This window comes from Acartia tonsa, chromosome 3, assembly GCF_053477335.1.
Source record: "Acartia tonsa isolate MP-2025a chromosome 3, ASM5347733v1, whole genome shotgun sequence".
NCBI classification, from domain to species: Eukaryota; Metazoa; Arthropoda; class Copepoda; order Calanoida; family Acartiidae; genus Acartia; species Acartia tonsa.
Window position 1 is genome coordinate 1,279,739 of NC_137262.1, and position 22,958 is coordinate 1,302,696.

Here is a 22,958-nt window from a genome sequence, read left to right on the forward strand (position 1 = left end):
ACCATTTAAGAATATATTTTTTGTAGAACCATCGTGCATGTAATACATATTATAATACATAGAAATGCTAACTCAAAAAAAAACTAGAAAAGAATTGCATATAAGCAAAAAGAATGAGAACTTGAGAGCGAGAATTAGGGAAAAAGTGATAAATAAATACCCAGTAGTTTTAATATTAGGGTAGGGGGAATGCCTTTACCAACAAATTAGTGGCAACCCATTACAATGAACAGTTAGGACTTCGAGAGAAAGGCTGTTCAATCAAGGCTGTCTGTTACATGTCACTCAACCTATTACAATAAATTTTTGGACATAAAAGGAAACAGTAATCTTATAAAAAGTTAATTTAAAGAACTAGAAGTAAAATTGTTTTTCTTGAGGAAAAATATCCCTCCCACAATAAATAAAAGTAACCCCAGCAAAATCTAAATATAAAAATGTAAAAAATGTGCCAAAAGTTTTGATTACTTTTCCTTTACAGCCTCTAGGAACATTTATACTGGAATTTTATTCTTTCAAGGGTTTGTTTTATATTATAATAATCATATTTTTGTAAAAATTCAGTAATATTCAACGTTATTTATAAAGTTTAAATAGTAGTAGACTAGTAATCATAGAAATGCATTCATTTAAAATAATAACCATTAGACTTGGTTAGGTTAAGTAATCGATTTATAATACTTGGATGTTGCACCATATTTTCGCCTACTCTAATAAAATGGCCCTTCCAGCTGACTAATATAACGATATCCACCCCCTTTATCCCCTCCTCTCCTCTCCTACTGAACGAAAGTACGGACCAATTAATGAGGACTAAAGTAGCAACCTTTTCCGCGTCATAATATCAACGGATATTATACCATTTTGGGTAACTTAATGATGGTTAAGATATGTAATGACATCCGCAGGGGCTAGAGGATTGGGTAATGTTATCTGTGGAACCATATTTGTATTTCTTCATTACAACCATACATAATGAAATCGCACAATATATGTCCCTGTCTTGTTTCTGAGATCCCTACATGAAAGATATTTTTATCTTATAAACTTATTAAATCTTTTTTGGGGCTTATTTGTTGATATATTACTTTTAAATTATCTTAAAAACCTGTTTGAATATTATAAATAAGTTTTTGTGTGTGAAGAATTTAGTTTAAAGTTGATTGGTTGGTTCTAACTAAAAGTTGAGAAAATTTTCAAACAATAACTTTCATCTCTTGAAGGGGTAATTTAGTAAATCATCATAATAAATATTTTTTCCCTCTTAAGATCCCATTACATGCTAAAAAAGATAGTTATGAAAGTTGCCATACTTGTTTTATTTTTAACAATGAATATTAATAAACTAAAATTGCAAAAAACTGTAACAAAAAGTAAATATATGTTATCTTTTATATTTACTTTATAATTTTCAAATATGAGTAATAATAGTTATTAGTAGCGAAGCTACTTGTATCCTTATAATAAAGTAACAGGATGTCTGTCTGTTTTTCTGTACCGAAGGATCTCGCTAACCGCTGAACCGATCGGGTTACCCTAAACAGGGTAGCTTCTCATAGGTCCTGGGAAGGTTTATAACTATTTTGGGGCAGGGTACCACCCCCCCCCCCCCCCAAGAGAATCCAAAAAATCGAAATTTGTTTTACATTTCTCGATGTTAGAGAGTTCAACTCAACATAGACATATTTGAAATATAAAAAAAAATATTTTAAGTGCCACTAGAGGCCTCTAGGGGCTTAGCCGCTAGTATATAGGTACATATAGGGTAATTATTGGACATACGAGAAACGAATGTTTAGATTAGTTACCATACTTTGGAGTCCTATTTTACTGGTTTTTTTTATTCATTCGAAAGCATTGAACTGTTATTGTTGCACTAGTTAATTATGGTTAAATTTGTCCTTGTTTCAAAACACTTAATATACCTATAGAATTTTGCTGCAAATTTAGATAGATATTAATTTAGTAGAAAAAAATGGAAGCATATTATAATGTAAATCTGTTTAGAAAAATACAATTTTTGGGTGTGTTCATATTTTGTCCTAACATGTTTTTTTTACCATTAGAAAGTATGTAAAAATAACTTTAGATGATTAAAAATTATAGAATATTCCTTTTTAGGTAAGGTGAACCAGTTCAGAATTTGAATCTTTAATTTTATTTATGGATAGTTTCTCTAATTCAGATAAATAATGATATCAATTTGTCTCTAAGGAAATTTTTACCTATTAAAAAAATACCTTCGTATTTGTATTTATTCTATTGGAGGCAGGATTAATTTTTCCTTCATTGACCAGTCCTTGTTTCCCTGAAAAGAAAAGAAACACACACACAGGTCACTTAGCAATATTAGTTTTTACAAAGTTTTTTTAAAATCCCTATTTTGCCAGGGGGTGGTATTAATACTAACCCCCCAAACCATCCTAATATTTTTTTGAGTTATGAAAAATCTTGGGGTCATGGAAAGAAAACGAAGTTACGGGTTTCATCGTATTTTCACGGCAGCTTTTGAAAGGTTATGTTATGTTATGTTAGGTTAAGTAAATGTTAATGATTGCCAAGAAGGGTTAGAAAATATGCTCCGCAGGTGCTAGAAATAGAAGAAAAGCTACTGTGAAAATACGACGAAACCCGCAACTTCGTTTTCCTTCCATGATCCAAATCTTGTATAGGTTAATTGACGATTTATTAATGATCTATAATGATAAGCCTTATTTTTTTTTTTTAAGTGTATCAAAAACTTATATAACAAAAACAAAAAAATCTTCAAATGTGTAGGTATTATATTCCTTGTCGTTATCAATATACACTCAAATGCTAAGAAAACAATAAATTGTGTCTTAATGATGATTATCTATAATTTTTTTTGTTCAATTTTAGAGAATGGGTTGGGGGATTTGAGGGTGCCCAAATCGCAAAATAAAGGAAATCTCCCAAAAAGTTTTTGCTAACTGCAATAAATATATGCCAACTTTTTATTGTGTGCAAAAATATAATTGCCCATCTTCTCTTGCAAAATATCATTAATCTGGAGTTGCATCTTTGTGTGTCCGCCAAGATCTCGTGTATGGCTGTTCCGATTTTTCACTATTTGGTACTTGAAAGATTATAGGCTATTAAGAGGTCGGAGAGGGGGAATACAACAATTCACCACCCCCCTCCCCTCCCATGAGAAAGAAAAAACAAAGAGGCTAGTTAGTTAAAAGAAATAACTTTCTCGTATTTATTGGAAACCTATCGATATCCGGTGGATAAGAACCGGTTCTCATCCATACGAAAAAATTATGTCTAGCATATTATTATAACCAGTTTTCTACGAATATTAAAATGTACAATCATAAGATTAAAACCAGTTTTTACCCCGTGCCTTCGGCATCTGGGGGCTAATAGTGTAATTGTACATTTTATATCCGCGGAAAGCTGCTTATAATACGATGCGAGAAATAATGCATCTCAAACTATCAATTTTCAAATATTAGCTCCAATAATTTTGGCCATATGTGTTAAAAATGTCAAAAATAAATATCTATAAGATGATTAAAATATTATTAAAACTAAGATAACCAAATATTATATATTTAGGGGCGTATACGATAACACCCCCACCCCCTTGCCTCATGTAAATAACTTCTGAAATAAAGGTACAGTTAATAGATATAGGTTTTAATTTTTTTTTGTAAGTCTTTAGGACTTTTGGGCTTTTCAATAACTAGATTGTCTATTTTTTCAAATACATTTTTGTTGTTGTCAGCAAGTGAACCCATTTCAACTGTTTTAAAATATTGGGGAATATTCCCATTCGTGGCAACGCCCCTTAAGGGGCGATTCGTCGTATTTTTAAAATGGCTTTTTAGAGGTTAGGTTAGGTTATCTTGGATTAGGTGATTGCTTCTGAGGGTTAGGCAATTGGCCCCTTAGGGTTAGAGCCCCCCGCAGGGTCTAGAAATAGTAGAAAAGCTACTGTGAAAAATACGAAGAATCGCCCCTTAAGGTGCGTTGCCACGAAAAATACTATACCCAAATATTGTCCATTGTTGTATCCCTGTAGATATTAAGATTATTGATTGAAAGTTTGTATCCGTGCAACCACATAATCACAGGTGTGTGTACGTCCCCCAGTCCGTCCGTCCAACCCTCCGTGAAAGTAGCGAAGCAACTCTACAATTTTGCCTTCCAATTTTAAAAATGTTTAAAACTTTATAACATGAGTTATAAGGTATAAAAATATCACACTGACAAATGGGAATATCAGACCACAAGAAGTTTTTTAAAATGGCTTCAAATTTCAGCATGCCAAATTGTCCTTGTCATTCATTTTATAATAAAAATCTAATTTTGCTACGCTTGTTATTAATGTTTTGATCCCTGTTATATGTTATCTTGCGCTTGATTTCATACACTGATATACTTTATACTCAATATTTAAGGTCGGGTCCTAAAAAAATTTGGTAAGAGAAGAAAAGTTAACATTAAAACCTTAGATAGATATTTTTTTCTTTTTGGGAAGAATTCTTTATTCAAGTTTACATAAGTTGGGGCTTTGTTATTGACAACCAAGTCATAAAAAAACTTGATATTTCCCTATAATTATGATTCAATAGGTAGATTTCTGAATAACAAAACTGAGCTTTTAAAGGATTGAACTTTTGCCTCACGCTAAATAGATGGATATTGATAAGACAAGAAGGTGCTTATTTTCATAATTCGATAGGTAACCTTTCAAAACAGTGGATTTTCCCCCCATAGTTTTACTAATAAATGTATAAGCAGGGTTTCGGATCCGCATTGATTTTATGCGGATCCGGATCCGGATCCTCAAAATTTGGTCAGTGCGGATGCGGATCCGGATCCGGATCCGGATGCGGATCCGGATCCTACTGGATCCGGATCCGGATCTTTGACAATAAAAATAAAATCACCAAATTTTAAAAAAAAATTTATTCTTTAATTCGAAGTCAAAAATACTTTTATTTTCAAGTCTGAACCTAAACCTTAAAGATTGGCTCTCATCAAGAGAATGTCTGAGATTTTATATAAATTTAGGTAGATTTTTCCATTTTTTCCGCATTTTTTGGAGTCTAAGGATCCGGATCCGGATCCGCATTTTTTTGCGGATCCGGATCCGGATCCTTGGACTCAAAAATATGCGGATCTTTGCGGATCCGGATCCGGATCCAGATCCGGATCCGAAACCCTGTGTATAAGTATAGATATACAATCCAGATAACTACTTTGATACTTTAGGGACAAATAGCTATTTAACCCTTTCCCCCTCTATTGTTTTACTTTTATTTTTTACTGTCATGAAGATGAGACATGGCCCTTTTAAAAACTTTTATGCCTTTAACTTTTCCATCAATAAAAAAAACGTGGCTACCTAAGTTTAACTTCAATAGGTAGGTATATATTGAAATTTCTATATAATTCTACATTTTTGGTTGTTATCAATGAACGTTTGCAACGATAATGGTATATTAGATAAAGATTTTTAAAATCAAAATGTTACTTTAGTTTGACTACTCTTATTTTCTGTATTTAATTTAGTGCAGTTTTCCTTAAAATGCCTAGTCGAGCACTTAGATCCCCCTATCCTTATTTCGAAATAAATTAAAATTAACGGTCGACGGGGTAATTTTTCATGTTTATTTTATATTTTTAATAGGTCAGGTTAGGTTATATAGGGCACAGGGTAACCCTGCAGTGTTTGGGCACCTGCTAAAGAAGCAGGAGGGTTGGGTAAAGGGAAACCCTCCCTCTTATTATTAACTTATTTTAAAAATTTCGGGGGGGGGGGGGGTTCTCTTTTGACACCTTGGAAAAGCACCCTTTAATCTATCCTTTGCACTATAACGTACATGGGGACATATTCAAATACTAGCGTTTTTGGGGTGGTTTGAGGTGTTCCACCCCCCAAGAAAATAGCCTAAAACCACCTAAGGACCAGTAGGTATATTCCCTGATCAGTAGAATCCGATCGGTTAAGTGGTTACTGAGATCTTAAGGGACGGACAGACAGACGGACCGACATCGAGCCACTTTGTATTATAGATAGAGTAGCCTAACTATTTATAAGATTTTGCTAGACTTTCCTGAAGATAATTTGAATCAAGATTATTCAGGAAACTTTTCAGACATTGGATTTATATTTTAATTTAGAAAATGTAACAAATTTGATTATGTCCAAAAGAAGGAAAGCCTTATTATAAGCAAATCAGAAAATTTCAAGACAAAAAATATCTTTTCAATAGAAGTATAGAGTATAGAAGCATTATAAGGGCTAACACTACCCTAAAAACTGCATAGAAACTGTATTTGATGTTACCATAAATATTTTGTCTCTACTCCAATCTTTGGTAAGCTAGTTATATTCTTATTTTTTATTAGGCAGAAATATATATTAGCTTAATTTTAAAGAATTTAAAAGAAAGAGTTCTCTTTAACCAAGTACGGGTTAAAAAGTCCTCTAACTGTCTCTACATATTTTAATGGTTTGGATATGTGTTTTTCCTGTAGAATCAAGGAAATTGAAGCCTAATCGGTTCCAAGTTTTATGTGTTTTTTTGCAGAGGTGTTGAAAAACATTTTTAATGAACCTTTTGCTTTTAGATAATCATTAAAAAATACTATTTCCTCGTCATCGTGTTATATAAATGTGTTGTAACTAAGAAAACATGTCAAAGTGCAAAAGATATTTATTGATGCTTGTGGAAAAGTTGATAGTTAAATATTTTTTCAGTTGCCATATCCATGCCCCTCTAATTGAATGTCCAATTTAATTGATTGATGTGAATAGAATAATTTCTCCTGAAAATAAATTGTTAAAGTCTATACCAAAATTATTTTCTTTTACTCGGTTCAAAAACTTTTACAAATTGATATTTCCATTTTCTATACTTCAGGGATAAGGGTATTGTTGAATACTTTATCTAATGCAGGGATCTAAAGGGATAAGATAATGACAAATAAATTAATACAAATCTCCAATTATGACGCACAAAAATACCTCTTCTGTAGATTAAAACTTGTGGTTGAAACGTTTGAACACTCAACTTGATTAACCAATTAATCAAAAGTCCCCAAAGTTGTTTAAGTCAACGAATAAGAAAACTTTATATTAAACCCTTGTGGACCAGTATAATGAACAGGCTAATGTCCCCTCCCTACCGGATCAAAGGACTCATAATTAAATGTATGTAATCTATGATTCACTTTGTCTATCCGTCTGTCAGTCCGTCCGAAACGCTACTATGATAGAAATCTGATTTCCACAGCTGCTCTTTAAGATGGACAACAGATTTTTTAAAGACATCCCCTACCAAAGAACAATCCTTCGATCATTACGTTTGTTCATTGATGATTTTTTTGTGCTTTGGTACTTATGGATATTGTTATCCTTGTTTTTATGTGCTAAAACATTGACTATTTACTTCAAGTATGATGAAAACCCACCATTTTTACATGCATTTGCCAATCCTCCCACCTTATTATTTTGTGCTGTCGTCAACCAACGTTGAGTGGAGAGATGAGGGATAAGACAACCGACGATAAAAAATCCCCCCCCCCTCTCTTAAGTTTCTCACGCGTCATATTCTACTTGTGGTAGGGTACATCTACATTGAGAGTCAGAATATTTTAATCGCCATTGCATTCTTCCTACCTCTCTGTATGTATGTGTGTGTTTGGGGGCGGGGGGGGGGATCAATTAATTTTGAACCAAATTGAAGTTGGTTTCAGAGTTATGGTTTATAACATGCTTCATCAGTTAGAAACACAAACAAGGTTGTTTATATCCATAATGCAACAAGAATAAGAATAACTAAAAGTAGTCTGACAATATTGGAGAATTTTAGTTTACTATACTAGCGGCTTCGTCCAAAGCTATACTACTTTTTATAAAGAAAAGCAACTTTTAAAAAGACCAAATGTTGATAAACTGCCATTTTGACGTACACAAATCATAATGTAAAAAAGGTAGATCATAGAGTAGCTACGCTCCTTTCTAACAAGTTTGAGACACACTTTGGTTTCTTTCCATTAAGCTTTCAAATTAATCTGAAACTTTCCAATAATATTGATAAGCGCGTCCGACAAAATTAATTGAAATCAATAATTTTCTCTTAAATTTAAAGAAGGAATATTTTATCTGAAGAAAAACATTTTTTATTTGTAGTAAAATGATGGTATTTTTGACAAACGGAAAAGCTTAGTAAAAAGTCTAAATTGACGATGGACTGTTTTATAGATATACTAGCGGCTTCGCCCCTAGCCTCTAGGGGCTTTGCCCCAAGAGATGGTAAAAAAAGTGTAAGGTGAAATTTGTAAAAAAAAAAAATAATAAGAAGGACCAAGGAAATCTTCTACAAAGGAAATCTTCTAAAAAGGAAATCTAAAGGACCAAAGATATTTCTTACAAAAAAAAAAAACAATGGGGGGGATTTTTTTGGTTTTTGGGGGGGTTGGGGGTGTCCCACCCCCCAAAAAAATAGCTTAAAACCACCACAGGACCAATAGGTATATACCCTGAAGAGTAGAATCCAATTGGTTCAGTGGTTACCGAGATCTTAAGGGACAGACAGACGGACAGACATCAAGCTACTTTGTATTATAGATTACCTTGTCTTGTGTTAAATTATGCCAAATCATTATAGGAATCACTACTAACTAACAGGGGTTTATATTTCCTGCAAATATATGGAGGGAAGAAAGTAATGTAAATTAATGTATTTCTATCGGGCTACAATTCAAGATTCCTAATATAGAATTATAAAACTAAAGTTGTTATATACAGAACATTAAGTAAAAATACATGAAATATAAAACACACTTTTTATGTCTTTTTCTTCTCAGGGGAAAAGTTTATTTTCACAAACTTCAAACTCCTTTTTTATTAGCAAAGCTACTCTAAACAAAACATACTCGGTTTGTTTACAATTCCCAATCCGCGACTATTTTGATGTTTGTTAGTAAGCTTGAGGGATAGATTGATGTTTATCCCAATTATGATGAACTAAATTACCCCTGCGGTAAATTAGAATTATAGGTTGAAAAGTTTTGACACTGCTTGTTTGAACCAACAATTTTCATGCATAACCCCTACCCTATAATGTAAAGTAGTTAGGTGTTTTTATCTCTAAAGATAAAGATCTTTGAAGATACTCGTCCGAATTGGATTGTGATGCTTTATAAATGTCTTGGGATGGTTTTAGGCTATTTCTTAATCTCATATACCACCTGAACTAGAGGCTACTCATTCATATACACGAAAACACTGTAATAAACTCAAAGTTATATCGCTTACCGCTGAACCAATAGAAGTCTCCTTTAATTGTAGCTTCTTATACATACTGAATAGTTTACAACTAGTTATGAAGAAAAAAAAAGAAAGATTTGAGTATAAATGTTAATTTAAAGAAATGTTGTGCGACAGTGTGAAAAAGAATGATTTATAAACCTTATGGGTTAGAGGGATAGAACAATGGATTATAAATTAATCTTCAACCTCATTTTTATTTGTTAAGCTATGTCTTTGAAAGTGTATAAGTATTTGGAGGAATCTTGGGTGTAGAACAGGGTTGTTCTCTTCAACCCTGTGTATAGCATATTTGAGACAATATATAAGGATAGGAATTTAAAATCTATATATAAAAGTATCAGGCTATGTGTGTAAAGAAGTATCTCGCTAACAGCTGAACCGATATGGGTCTCCTTTACAATGTAGCTTCTCATAGGTCCTGGTAAGGTTTATAACTTGTTTTTTATGTGAGTGTACCACTATCCTCCTTAGAGAAATCGCACTTTTATAAAATGGTCCCTCTTCAAAAGAGGGGGGGGGGGGGGCTGTTTTGTTTACGGCTCCCCTTAGTATGATATGAGTAACGATCAATATAATATAATTAACGAGCTTCTTTATTAGCACGTTGATAGTAAACCACTTCATTTAGATATTTTGAAGTCTTGTCTTTGTGACAATATGATAAAATAGCTCTTTGTGTGTTTCCGCAATCTCAAACACTCACACACACACACATAGAAATTCGCAAATATACTCACACACTAACATATCACAACCAATTATACGAAATATCTTTATAACATTAAGATTTACCTAATTACAGAAAAATAAATTAAGTCAAAGATTTGAAAAGTCCTTTTTCTTCTCGGCACAGATTTCTTTAAATCAAAATTTACTCCATTTTATACCTTAATTTTTGTTCGATTTTTTTTTTTTTGCATGGCTATCATAGGATTTTTAGCACTGTCTAAAGACTAAGCAACAAACAAAATGACCATTTTACTAAATCTTGCTAAATGTTAAAGGGGGAGGTAGGTTGTGCTAAAATTCCGTAAAGGTGTGAGTTTTAAGGCTTAAAAACAGTAGTAGAACGATAATATTCATTAAATATGTGTATTCCTTATTGAAAAGAACCATAGACAACAACAAAAAATTGTTAAAGTTAACATAAGTTTTATCGTTCTACTACTGTTTTTAAGCCTTAAAATTCACACCTTTACGGAATTTTAGCACAACCTACCTCCCCGTTATTTTCCTGTTTACATTCTTTGTATAGCTATGCTTTCCTGAAAAGCACAGCTGATTAAAGATTTTTAACAACATACAAACAGACATACCTACGTTGTAATAGTTTAAAATAACCATTTTACCATATTGCTGAATTGTATTTAGTTGTTGGAAATATCTCTAGTGCACCTCTTCACCATTTATCTCGCCCACTTTGCACACGGGTGTTCTTGCAAAGTAGTGATTTAATATAAAAATCGGCGGCTTATCAAATGCAGTTAGGACTTTCAAACAACGGTCTAGTTGGACAGGGATCTAAAGGGATAAGACAATGGCCAAGAAATTGATGTACATCCCCCAATAATGATACACAAAATTACCCCTTCTGTATATTACATTTAGTGGCTGAAATGTTTGGACTTAATGAACCAACCAATCAAAATTCAATAAGGTGCCATAAGTTGGTAAACCAACGAATAAGAAAACGTTATTATGAAATTTTGGGGACTAGTATAATACACAGCTTAATTTCCTCTCCCTCCCAGGTAATGAGCAGGAATGGAGATGTAGTTGGAAATTAAATTATACTGGTACCCAAAGTTTTATAAATGTATTTTTTATCCTAAGTTTTTGCGGTTTTAAGGGGCAACCCTTAAACTACTGTAAACTGATTTTTACTGCAATGTTTAAAGTGCAAAATTTGAGAAAATTTTCAGGTCAATTCACAATCTACAATTTACTAGAACCTAGCACAACTTGTTATACACATTATGGCCAGGGACTTAGGGGATAGGATAATTGGGAATAAATTAATCTTTTTCGTAATTTATGGGGGATATTCGGTAGCAATTAATGAGAATATACGTGGATATTATGGCAGAGGGATAATTGTCTTTAATTTAGGTTGCCAACATATACATCATTTATTGGTTAGTTTCGCTCATCCAGTAGGAGGGAAGGGGATGGGGTAAAGGAAGTGTGTAGGAGGAATGTTATTTTAGCCAGTTACAAGTTTCACTTTAATAGAGTATATGAAAAAATCCAAGAAATAATAAAATCCATTTCGATAGGATATTACCTATTCTTTTAGGAGGAAAGTTGCTACAATTACAAAATTATACCATATTGTTACAAGAATCTTCTAGAAATGTTTGTTATCGACCTGATTTACCCGTAAGGAAACTACCTAATTGAAAAAAGGCTCCGCTTTAAAAAGGCATGCCATTAAAATTTGTATGTATGATTTTGTTTTTAAATATTTGTTGCTTTTTTAGGTATGTTAATTTGAAATTTAAGAAATGGTCAGCTATTTAAGAGGGTAAGGAAAGGATATATAACATGAACGTCCAACTGAATATATTGAATATATATTATAAACCAATATACAGATTTTTATTTGATTTTAACTGGCGATTATTCTTCATATGATATATCCCTTCCATATTAGTCAAATATTATTATAAATTATAAATAATATTTTATACCTATTGTCCTATTCCTTTAACCCTGTGTAAAGGTATGTTAATGAAGGATTGCACATAAAGTTATCTTTGCATTAAAGATAGAGATGTAGAAAATATTTCACAGGGATCTAAGATTGTTAAATAATCTCATAAACGATAGTAGGATAATATAAACAAAAGCTGTGGTATACAATATAATATGATGTCAGGCACTTAAAAGCCTGGTGTGTGAGAGGTTCGATTTCCTACCTTAAATTTTGTAAGAAAAAACTAGTAAAAACAAAATATTTTTTTAAGGGGGTGGGAGGTTGGAGATTTTAATGATACGATTTTTTTGGAGGGCCAAGATATCGTCCCCCTAAATAGATTGAAACCCTTACAGACAAAGATAAAAAGCTTCACTGTAAAGGAATTTCAGATCGGTCCAGTGGTTAGGAAGATCTTAATTCACAGACAGAAAAAAAACTCTTTTACCTCTTTTTATATTCTTAACATATTCTTATTAGAAAGAGATAAAAAAGAGATAGGTAGGTACTTAAATAATATTCTAAGGGATCAAAATTGAAAAATGATCATCAATATTAGATATTAAACAAAAAGGTAGAATGAAAAAGAAAAGATAAATAATTAAGAAGACTATAAGCTGGAGAAAGAGAAAGATATACAGACAGAAAGAGAAAAACTTCATAAAAGGTTGAAAATATTGAATATGATTTAAAGAATCAAAGAAAAGAAAGAAATAAAGAGACACCAAACCTGAGATAGAGAAAGAAAGATATACAGACAGAAAGAGCAGAAGGAAAGCTTAAAAATAGGTAAAGAAAAGAAGACACTGAGATTGAGAATTGTGAATATTACATTGTGAAGATTTATAACAAACATCCATAAATCTTAATAGTGTGCCATCATCAACTCAAAAAGATCAAATTATCAACAGTTATCCGAAGTTAAAAGCCCTTCATTTACCTAAATTGAATGACCCTAACACCTTAAAATCTTTTTTATGTATTTGTTTTAAATTCGCAGATAATTTAATTTCTTAAAATAATCATTTACAGCAGCAAAAACTGCCAACCCACTTACTTTTATCATTTAACATACCCCCCTTATCTTTTATGACACTTCGCTATTGTATCAATTGCAACTTTGATTTTTTCGCAGAAATGATTACTCACCAGTCTTATGGCAGTGATATCATATGCCTCATATGTTACAGGGTTTAGACAATGGTTGATAAAATAAATCTTGTCTAAGAATTGGCAACAATAGAATTGTGTCCTCAAAAGCTTGTAAATATATTTGATGAAATATTGATTTATCTGCCATTGTCCTGTCACTTCCTGGATATGATAAGCCTTTGTCTCACTGGTTATTCTATGACACAGACAGATATTCGGACAGATATCTTAATAGGACAGACATTTTATATTCTGAATAATGAAAGGCTAAAAAAGGGGTGGAGATTTTTAAAGAAAACCCTAAAATATTTCACAAGTTCAACTTTTCTCCATCTTAAGATAATAATTTTATGATATTTTGTTAAAATTCTTTTTTGGATCTATGCCTTTACTTTAAAATGCAATTTAATGATTTATTATAACAAGGATTAAACCATACCATAGTATCTTATCATATTAATATAAGCAAAAATAATATACTAAAAAAATTATTTTTTACCCAAATGAACCATTTGAGCCAGATTTTTCTCAGGCATAATTGTATAAACAGAATTACCACCTATTACAAATGATAGCATTTGAATAGGTTAGGTGAGGTTGTGGTTTTCTCAGGTGTATTTAGGATACAGTTAGGGGTAGGCTTTCAGACTTCAGTAGGAGTTGTGTGAGCAAGTTGATATTTGGTAGATTTTTCAATTATATTTTCCAGAACATTTGCCACTACCAGTTTATACCTAATATTTACTTACACATAACATATTACCCATTCACACACACACACACACATACACACACATACACACACACAAACTTACACAGAAATATTGTATGCTCAGACTTCGGTTAAATATTTTCTAAAGCATGTTGGATAGTATATATATATGGTACACAGATCTTCTTGAAATGGCACCTAATATTTTGTACAGACCAAAGATTTTCAGAAAAAAACACAACTTAGTCCATAATTTTGTTTGTGTATTAAGTTTTTTTTTTATAAATTTTACCGCTTCGAAATATACCATTAACGAAAGGCAATTGCACGGGAGAATGTTTTGGAAGAATGATGTCTTGCCAGGAAGGGAGGGGACATTGGGCTGTTTATAACAGTGTTCTCTAACAAACTTTTCTTATTCGATGACTTAACAACTTTTGGTGACTTTGATTGAATTTGATTGTTCGGTTCATCAAGTTTAGTGTTGAAAAATTTTAACCTCTTAATTGTAATCTAAAGAAGGGTTTATTTAGTTTAAATTGTAAATTGTGAAAAATGTACAAAACATTAATGACCTATGTTAACCATGTCAATATGCGAGCACTTTTCCAATAAGGAGGTAAGAATGGATACACAACTATCCATCTATCTACTATTCAACAAGGACATTTATGTACATAAGTAGCGCTGCAAGAGGACACCAACATAAGTATGTGATAGACTCTAGTTTTGTGTAGAGACTGCTTTAAAACCAAAGACGTAAAAAAATGGTTCCCAGTGCTGCAATGTCAGAAGTATGACATTAATAGTTAGATTGGAGGGAAAGCCTTAGCCCAAAGCTCAAAAAGTCATTGTAATGCACAATTAGGACTTCCAGATAAAAAACGTGCAATCAAAGGGTTGGTTGTCTGTTTAACCTGAACTTTTTGGCCGGATACCTCATAATAGGTACATCATAATAAAACCTATGGTTTATCCCGTCCTTTAGTGGCTATCCATGTTAAAGTCAGACTGATTAATGGCGAACATATCCGAGTTATAGAGTAGCTGCGCTACTTAGGAAAAAACAGATACTTTCCTTGAAAAATATACACAACACTACATATCAATGTATATGAGAACCTGGAAGGAATATTTCACCAGAGCTGGATCTTTAAATCATTTTAGTGGTGAGCCAGATCGGGGTGAGCCAACTTTCCACCAATGAGAGCACAGCATTTTATTAAATGCCGCGCTGTGATTTGCTGAAATTCGGCTCACCACTAAAATGATTTAAAGATCCAGCTCAGATAAAAATTTATTTGCATTTAACTTTTTCTTTAAACAGTAATGTATGTTTTCTTGTTGATATTTTTGACCAATTACAAATAAAAAATAATCATATTTATTTAGTAATATATAAAGACAAAAACTGTATGTATATATTTTTATTGCTGCGCTACTATCTATAATACAAAGTAAAATGATTTCTGTCCGTCCGTCTGTCTGTCCCTTAAGGTCTCGGTAACCACTGATCCCCCCCCCAATTTTTTTTATTAGGCAGTTAATTTAGTGCAGTGGTTGCAGCAACAGAGGTACTTAATTTCTTTTAATTCCCCCTTGGGGCAAAGCCACTAGAGGCTATTGGCAAAGCCGCTAGTTGTAAATATGTTTCTGGTAAGTGAAGCCTGCACCTATTCCTATAGATCATTAATATTTATTTTCTCAAGGGATCAACAATTTATTTGTATTAACATACTTTGCTCTGGGGATAGGACAATATAAGATAAATTAATCTTCAACTTAATTATATTGTATCTGTATGTATGTATAGGTGGATAGGAACCGGTTCTCATCCATACGAAAAAACTATGTCTAGCATCGAATTATACCCAGCTTTCTACGAATATAAAAATGTACAACCATAAGATTAAAACCAGTTTTTTTTAGCCGGTGCCTTCGGCACTTCGGGGCTAAAAAAACTAGTTTTAATCTTATAATTGTACATTCTATATCCGCGGAAAGCCGTTTATAATACGATGCGAGAAATAACTATTCTGACATTTTTCTCTCTTTATTTATTAAAGGGATTATACAATGAAGGTGAATTAATATCTAGAATAAATATGCGCAAAACTCTGCCTTTGGTACTCTGTTAATTTTCAGAAGAAAGATTGGGGTTTAGATTATAGTAAAAGGGTACTGAATTTTGACTTTGGTGACTTTGGTAAAAATTTGTTTTGGAACTTGTATTTTTTTTGTAAAAATATCCTATTTAATCATTTTATATTTTTTTCAGGTAAGACCTTATGAAATTACAAAATCAAATGTGGCCACAGGATCTTTGTGTGTTTTTTCAAAGTACTTACTGAGATATTTTGCTTTTGAAAGGCATACATCAATCTAATTTCATCCAACGTAGCATCTATCAATGGAATTGGGATGTAAAGAGAACCCCACCCTTATAAACCCAAAGTTTTACGACAACACTATATTTATTTGTTGGCTCAGAATCTTTGTATACTTTTACTAAAGTAAAACTAGTAGTATCCAAACGTTTTATAATTTAAATATACAGAAGGGTTAATCTAGTTTATTATCATTGGGAATTAATATAAATTTAGCTTCCATTGTATTATCCCTGTTTTCACTAATTTATTTTATCAAGTAGCACCCCCCTCCCTTGTCTTTCCATCCACCCCTCGATGATAACTTCAGATAAGATAAAAACTCCCCCCCCCCCCCCATCTTTCTTATTTATATCTTTTTCTAGGTTTAAATCCCCTTCTTTTAACATTTATGTAAAACATCCACTAAAAAAGCTTTGCACTAAATGCTTTTATTTAAAGTTGTTGTAAGAGTATATGTATAATCTTGTGTTCAGTAAAATTTCTAAAATGCCTGGATTACAATTGATATTTTGTATTAATTTGGTCTGGTTTTATGCTATTTTCCGTTTGTTATTCAAACATAACATTTTCCCTACCAAAATATAATATATTAATCTAGTGAGGATTATTCACAAAGAAGTTGGCTATTGAATTAACTTATGCTGAAATGTAATAACTCTTGTTTTTCTTAGTTTGCTCCCCTTGATTTTCATTGAATGTACCATGCATGGGCACACACCAATATTTATGACTTGGACGGATTATAAAGTCCAATTTACAGGGTGTCCCACAAAGAACAAAACACAAATATTACGGATATAATATTTATCTCAATTTATAGAGTGGCCCTACTAAAGTATCCTTAAATGTAGAAAAGCTTTGCTTATTTATTTTATCCTTTTTTTGCTAAATTCATTCGTAATAAAGACAGTAATTCAAAGGTTGCAATTCTGGCTCAATTTTTCACTTTTTTGTACATCCTGTATTTACATTTTATGTGTGTCAGAATTGTATTACTATCTTATATTTTTGTTATGGTTATTCAAAACATAATTTCATATATACGTCTATTTAGATGTAGGGAGTTATGTATTTTAGGATAAGACAACAATGGTTTTAAATTCATTTTAAAGTAAATCTTACGAATAGAATACTTTTTTCAGTATGGCTTCGAAACAGTTAATATCCGCTCGAAAAGAACCGGTTCTCAGCCATACTAAAAATCATATATAGCATCGTATTAGACAATTTTCCTTGAATAATGAAAAAAAATCAAAAGATTAATACCAGTTTTGGTCATTTTAATATTCGCGGAAAACTGTCTATAATTCCAAATAAGTAACTCTTAAAATAATTCTCAGCTCCCCTACCAAAATAATTCTAAAAAAAATGGGGAAAGTTCATTTTATCAATTTCTATCTTATTGACCAACACTTGTATCTCTGAAAAGCATAAAGAAATACATAAAGTAGAAAAGTTTGAATTTGTAGAATTTAGATCAAAAGCATAATTTCTTGCTTTGCATTTCTTTATTTATCATATGTATGTAATGGTACAGGGATAGCTTTCCTGAAAATTAGATTATCTGATAAATTCATTTACTTCACCTCTAGTCTCTAGGGGAGAGCAAAGGAGGTCAGAAAATATCCTAAAACCAACCAAAGACATTTATAAAGCTACCCTGAAAAGGACAATCAATTCTGACTACCAGTTTCCAAGATCTTTAGCTTCAGACAAAAAAATCTGACTACATCAAATAATATGATATCTCTATTTTTAAAGATAAATACATCCCGTTGTTATTTAAGATATTTGATTAGCTACAAAGCTTCTTTTTAAAGAGAGTTGGGAAGATCAAGAAAACCGAAAAATGTAGGAATCGATCTAGCACCCCAATTAATTAACGAATTTTAATGAAACTTGGTGAAAATATGAGGAATATTAACATATTTAATCCTTGAAAATATCAGCCTTCTGTCTTTTAAAGGAGCCGAAAAAATCACGTTTCCCCCACTTCGTGACTGACGGACATTTCGAATTATAGAGTAGCTTCACTTCTAAAAAGGAGGGTGTGTTGTTATTGAGGGTCATTTAGACTTAATTTTAGCATATTAAAATCCTACAATTTAAGAATATTTTTTGTAGAACCATCGTGCATGTAATACATATTATAATACATAGAAATGCTAACTCAAAAAAAAAAACTAGAAAAGAATTGCATATAAGCAAAAAGAATGAGAACTTGAGAGCGAGAATTAGGGAAATAGGGATAAATAAATACCCAGTAGTTTTAATATTAGGGTAGGGGGAATGCCTTTACCAACAAATTAGTGGCAACCCATTACAATGAACAGTTAGGACTTCGAGAGAAAGGCTGTTTAATCAAGGCTGTCTGTTACATGTCACTCAACCTATTACAATAAATTTTTGGACATAAAAGGAAACAGTAATCTTATAAAAAGTTAATTTAAAGAACTAGAAGTAAAATTGTTTTTCTTGAGGAAAAATATCCCTCCCACAATAAATAAAAGTAACCCCAGCAAAATCTAAATATGAAAATGTAAAAAAATGTGCCAAAAGTTTTGATTACTTTTCCTTCACAGACTCTAGGAACATATATACTGGAATTTTATTCTTTCAAGGGTTTCTTTAATAGTATCATCATGATCATATTTTTGTATAAATGCCTTAATATTCTACGTTATTTATTTTAATTTTTCAAAGTTTGAATGTTAGTAGACTAGTAATCATAGAAATGCATTCATTTAAAATAATAACCATTAGACTTGGTTAGGTTAAGAAATCGATTTATAATACTTGGATGTTGCACCATATTTTCGCCTACTCTAATAAAATGGTCCTTCCAGCTGGCTAATATAGATTTACCCTTTTCCCGTCCCTCCTACTGTACTAAAAGTGATGAACAATAAATGAGGACTAAAGTAGCAACCTTACGACAAAATTTCCCTCGTCATAATATTAACGGATATTATACCATTGGGTAGGTTAATGATGGTTAAGATATGTAATGACATCCGCAGTGGCTAGAGGATCGGGTAATGTTATCTGTAGAACCATATTTGCATTTCTTTAATACAACCATACATAATAAAGTCATACAATAAATGTCCCTGTCCCGTTTCTGAGATCCCTACATGAAAGATATTTTTATCTCATAAACTTATTAAATCTTTTTTGGGGCTTATTTGTTGATATATTACGTATAAATTATCTTTAAAATCTGTTTGAATATTATTAATTAGTTTTTGTGTGTGAAGATTTTAGTCTTGATAGGTTGGTTCTAACTAAAAGTTGAGAAAATTTTCAAACATTAACTTTCATCTCATAAGGGGTAATTTAGTTTATTTTCATTATCAATATTTTTTCCCCCTTAAGATCCCATTACATGCTAATGAAATAGTCATGAAAGTTGTCATACTTTTTTTATTTTTAACAATGAATATTAATAAACTAAAATTGCAAAAAACTGTAACAAAAAGTAAATATATGTTATCTTTTATATTTACTTTATAATTTTCAAATACAAGTAATAATAGATATTAGTAGAGAAGCTACTTGTAGTAGGGTAATTATTCGACAAACAGATCTTTAGTATAGATGTATATACAGACAACTACCTCCCTTTTTTTTTCAAAAACCTCTTTCGTCTGCTTCCAAATTATTTTCTGCTATTTGACTGTGTTAATATAAGCGACACCATTGGTTGATTTTCAATGACCCAATAGTTAGGTTGAAATAGATGCGATGGGGAGATACAGTTATTTAACCCTTTCTCCCTCTAGTGTTTTACTCTAATATTCGACATACGAGGAACGAAAGTTTAGAATAGTTACCATACTCTTAGGAATCAGGGAGTAAGGGAGGGGACAATGGATCGAATATTCAATTTTTAAGGAGTCTCAGACTTTGGGGACTGGCTTAAAGGGAATGTGCACGAATACAGCAGATTCTTACTGATTTTGGGGACTTGCGCATCAATGCCCCGCTAACTAGCTGAGCTAGTTTTGAATATGCAGACAGAAAAGTTTGTTATTTATCGCTGGTTTTAACAAATATTTTTTCCCAAGAAAATGTCTTTTCATGTATAGAAACTCTACTGTGATATTTATGTATTAAATAATCTAAGAACCGCTTGAATTTAAGGGTCCGTTATAAATATATCAGAAGGGTTGAGGTAGTTCTAAACAAGATTTTTCTAGTGATTAATTACAGAATGTTTAATACATTGTGATGTGTTGATAATTTAATTTTCAAGTAAATGATTTTTTTCTTAGAACTAATTTTGTTCTAAATTAGGTTACCATGATCCCCTTACAATTTTGGTAAAATTTTCTTGATAAATCTGGTTTTCGTTGCTTTTCAGCGAACCCTCTTAAATTGAATTAATTGCCCATTGTCCCCTCCCTTACTCCCTGCTTAGGAATAGTGATAACCAAATGTCCTATTTTACTCTTTTTTTATTCATAAATGTTGATCTGTTGCACTATTTATGGATAATTTTTCCTTGTTTTAAAACACTTAATATACCCATAGAATTTTGCTGCAAATTTAGATAGATATTGATTTATTAGAAAAAAATATAAGAAAATTATAATGTAAATTATTTTAGAAAAATACAATGTTTTGGTGTGTTCATATTTTGTCCTAACATGTTTTTCACCATTAGAAAAGTATGTAAAAATAACTTTAGATGATTAAAAATAATAGAATATTTCTTTTTAGGTAAGGTGAACCAGTTCAGAATTTGAATCTTTGAATTTTTTTGTGATATCAATTTGAATTTTTTAATGATATCAATTTGTCTATAGGGGAATTTTTACCTATTATAAAAATACCTTAACTTTTGTATTTATTCTATTGGAGGCAGGATTAATTTGTCCTTCATTGACCAGTCCCTATTTCCCTGAAAAGAAAAGAAACACACACACAGGTCACTTAGCAATATTAGTTTTTACAAAGTTTTAAAAAAATCCCTATTTTACAAGGGGTGGTATTAGTACTCACCCCCCAAACCATCCTAATATTTTTTTGAGTTATGAAAAATCTTGGGGTCATGGAAAGAAAACGAAGTTGCGGGTTTCATCGTATTTTCACGGCAGCTTTTGAAAGGTTATGTTATGTTAGGTTAGGTTAAGTAAATGTTAATGATTGCCAAGAAGGGTTAGAAAATATGCTCCGCAGGTGCTAGAAATAGGAGAACAGCTACTGTGAAAATATGACGAAACCCGCAACTTCGTTTTCCTTCCATGATCCAAATCTTATTATAGGTTAATTGACGATTTATTTTTAATCTTTTGAAATCTGAGCTGGATCTTTAAATCATTTTAGTGGTGAGCCAGATCGGGGTGAGCCAACTTTCCACCAATGAGAGCACAGCATTTTATGAAATGCCGCGCTGTGATTGGCTGAAATTAGGCTCACCCCGATCTGGCTCACCACTAAAATGATTTGAAGATTCACCTTGTATTTGTAGCAGGTAAATATTAGGAAAATGAAAGGAATGTAAATTGATTAGATCATGTACCTTTCCCGTTTTGAATATTGTTTTTTTACTTATATTAGGTTAGGTTAAGATTAGCTCTAAATATCCCACAGGGTTATAATGAAGTCTTAATTTTTTAAATATATATATAAAACGACCAAGCTAATATTGCTTGATTCACTTCTACAAGAGACAAAATGAATTGAAAATGATTGCTAAAATCAAAATATATCTTCATGTCTTAGAATAGTGTAATTTTTTAAAAAATAGGTTGAAAAACATTTTAACTTTAAAATATATATCCTAAACTTCTGTAACAAAAACCAAAAAAACTTTAAATTTTGTATTATATTCCTTTTTGTTGTCAATATACACTCAAATGCTAAGAAAACAATAATTTGTGTCATAATGATGATTATTTATAATTTTTTTCTCAATTTTAGAGAATGGGTTGGGGGGGATTTGAGGGAGCCCATGTCTTAAAATGAAGGAAATCTACCCAAAAGTTTTTGCTAACTGCAATAAATATATGCCAACTTTTTATTGTGTGCAAAAATATAATTGTCCATCTTCTCTTGCAAAATATCATTAATCTGGAGTTGCATCTTTGTGTGTCCGCCAATATCTCGTGAAAGGCTGTTCCGATTTTTTCACTATTTGGTACTTGAAAGATTAAGGATATTTAGATGTGGGAGAGGGGGAATACAACAATTCACCACCCCCCCCCCCTCCCATGAGAAAGAAAAAACAAAGAGGCTAGTTAGTTAAAAGAAATAACTTTCTCGTATTTATTCGAAACCGATCAATATCCGGTGGATAAGAACTGGTTCTCATCCATACGAAAAAATTATGTCTAGCATATTATTATAACCAGTTTTCTACGAATATAAAAATGATCAATCATAAGATTAAAACCAGTTTTTACCCCGTGCCTTCGGCATCTGGGGGCTAAAAGTATAATTGTACATTTTATATCCCCGGAAAGCTGTTTAAAATACGATGCGAGAAATAACTATTCATGTTTCTCAAACTATCAATTTTCAAATATTAGCTCCCTATAATTTTGGCCATATGTGTCAAAAATAAATATCTATAACATAATTTAGATATTATTAAAACCAAAGATAACCAAATATTATATATTTAGGGGCGTATACGATAACACCCCCCCCCCCCATTCCCTCATCTAACTAAATGATAATTTCTAAAATAAA

General features: G+C 31.7%; 1 protein-coding gene across 10 annotated transcripts in view; it reads left to right on the forward strand.

The window, feature by feature from the left end:
* The window catches only part of p120ctn (adherens junction protein p120), a 258,351-nt gene that overhangs the window by 19,127 nt on the left and 216,266 nt on the right, over window positions 1-22,958 (forward strand). The window lies entirely within an intron of this gene.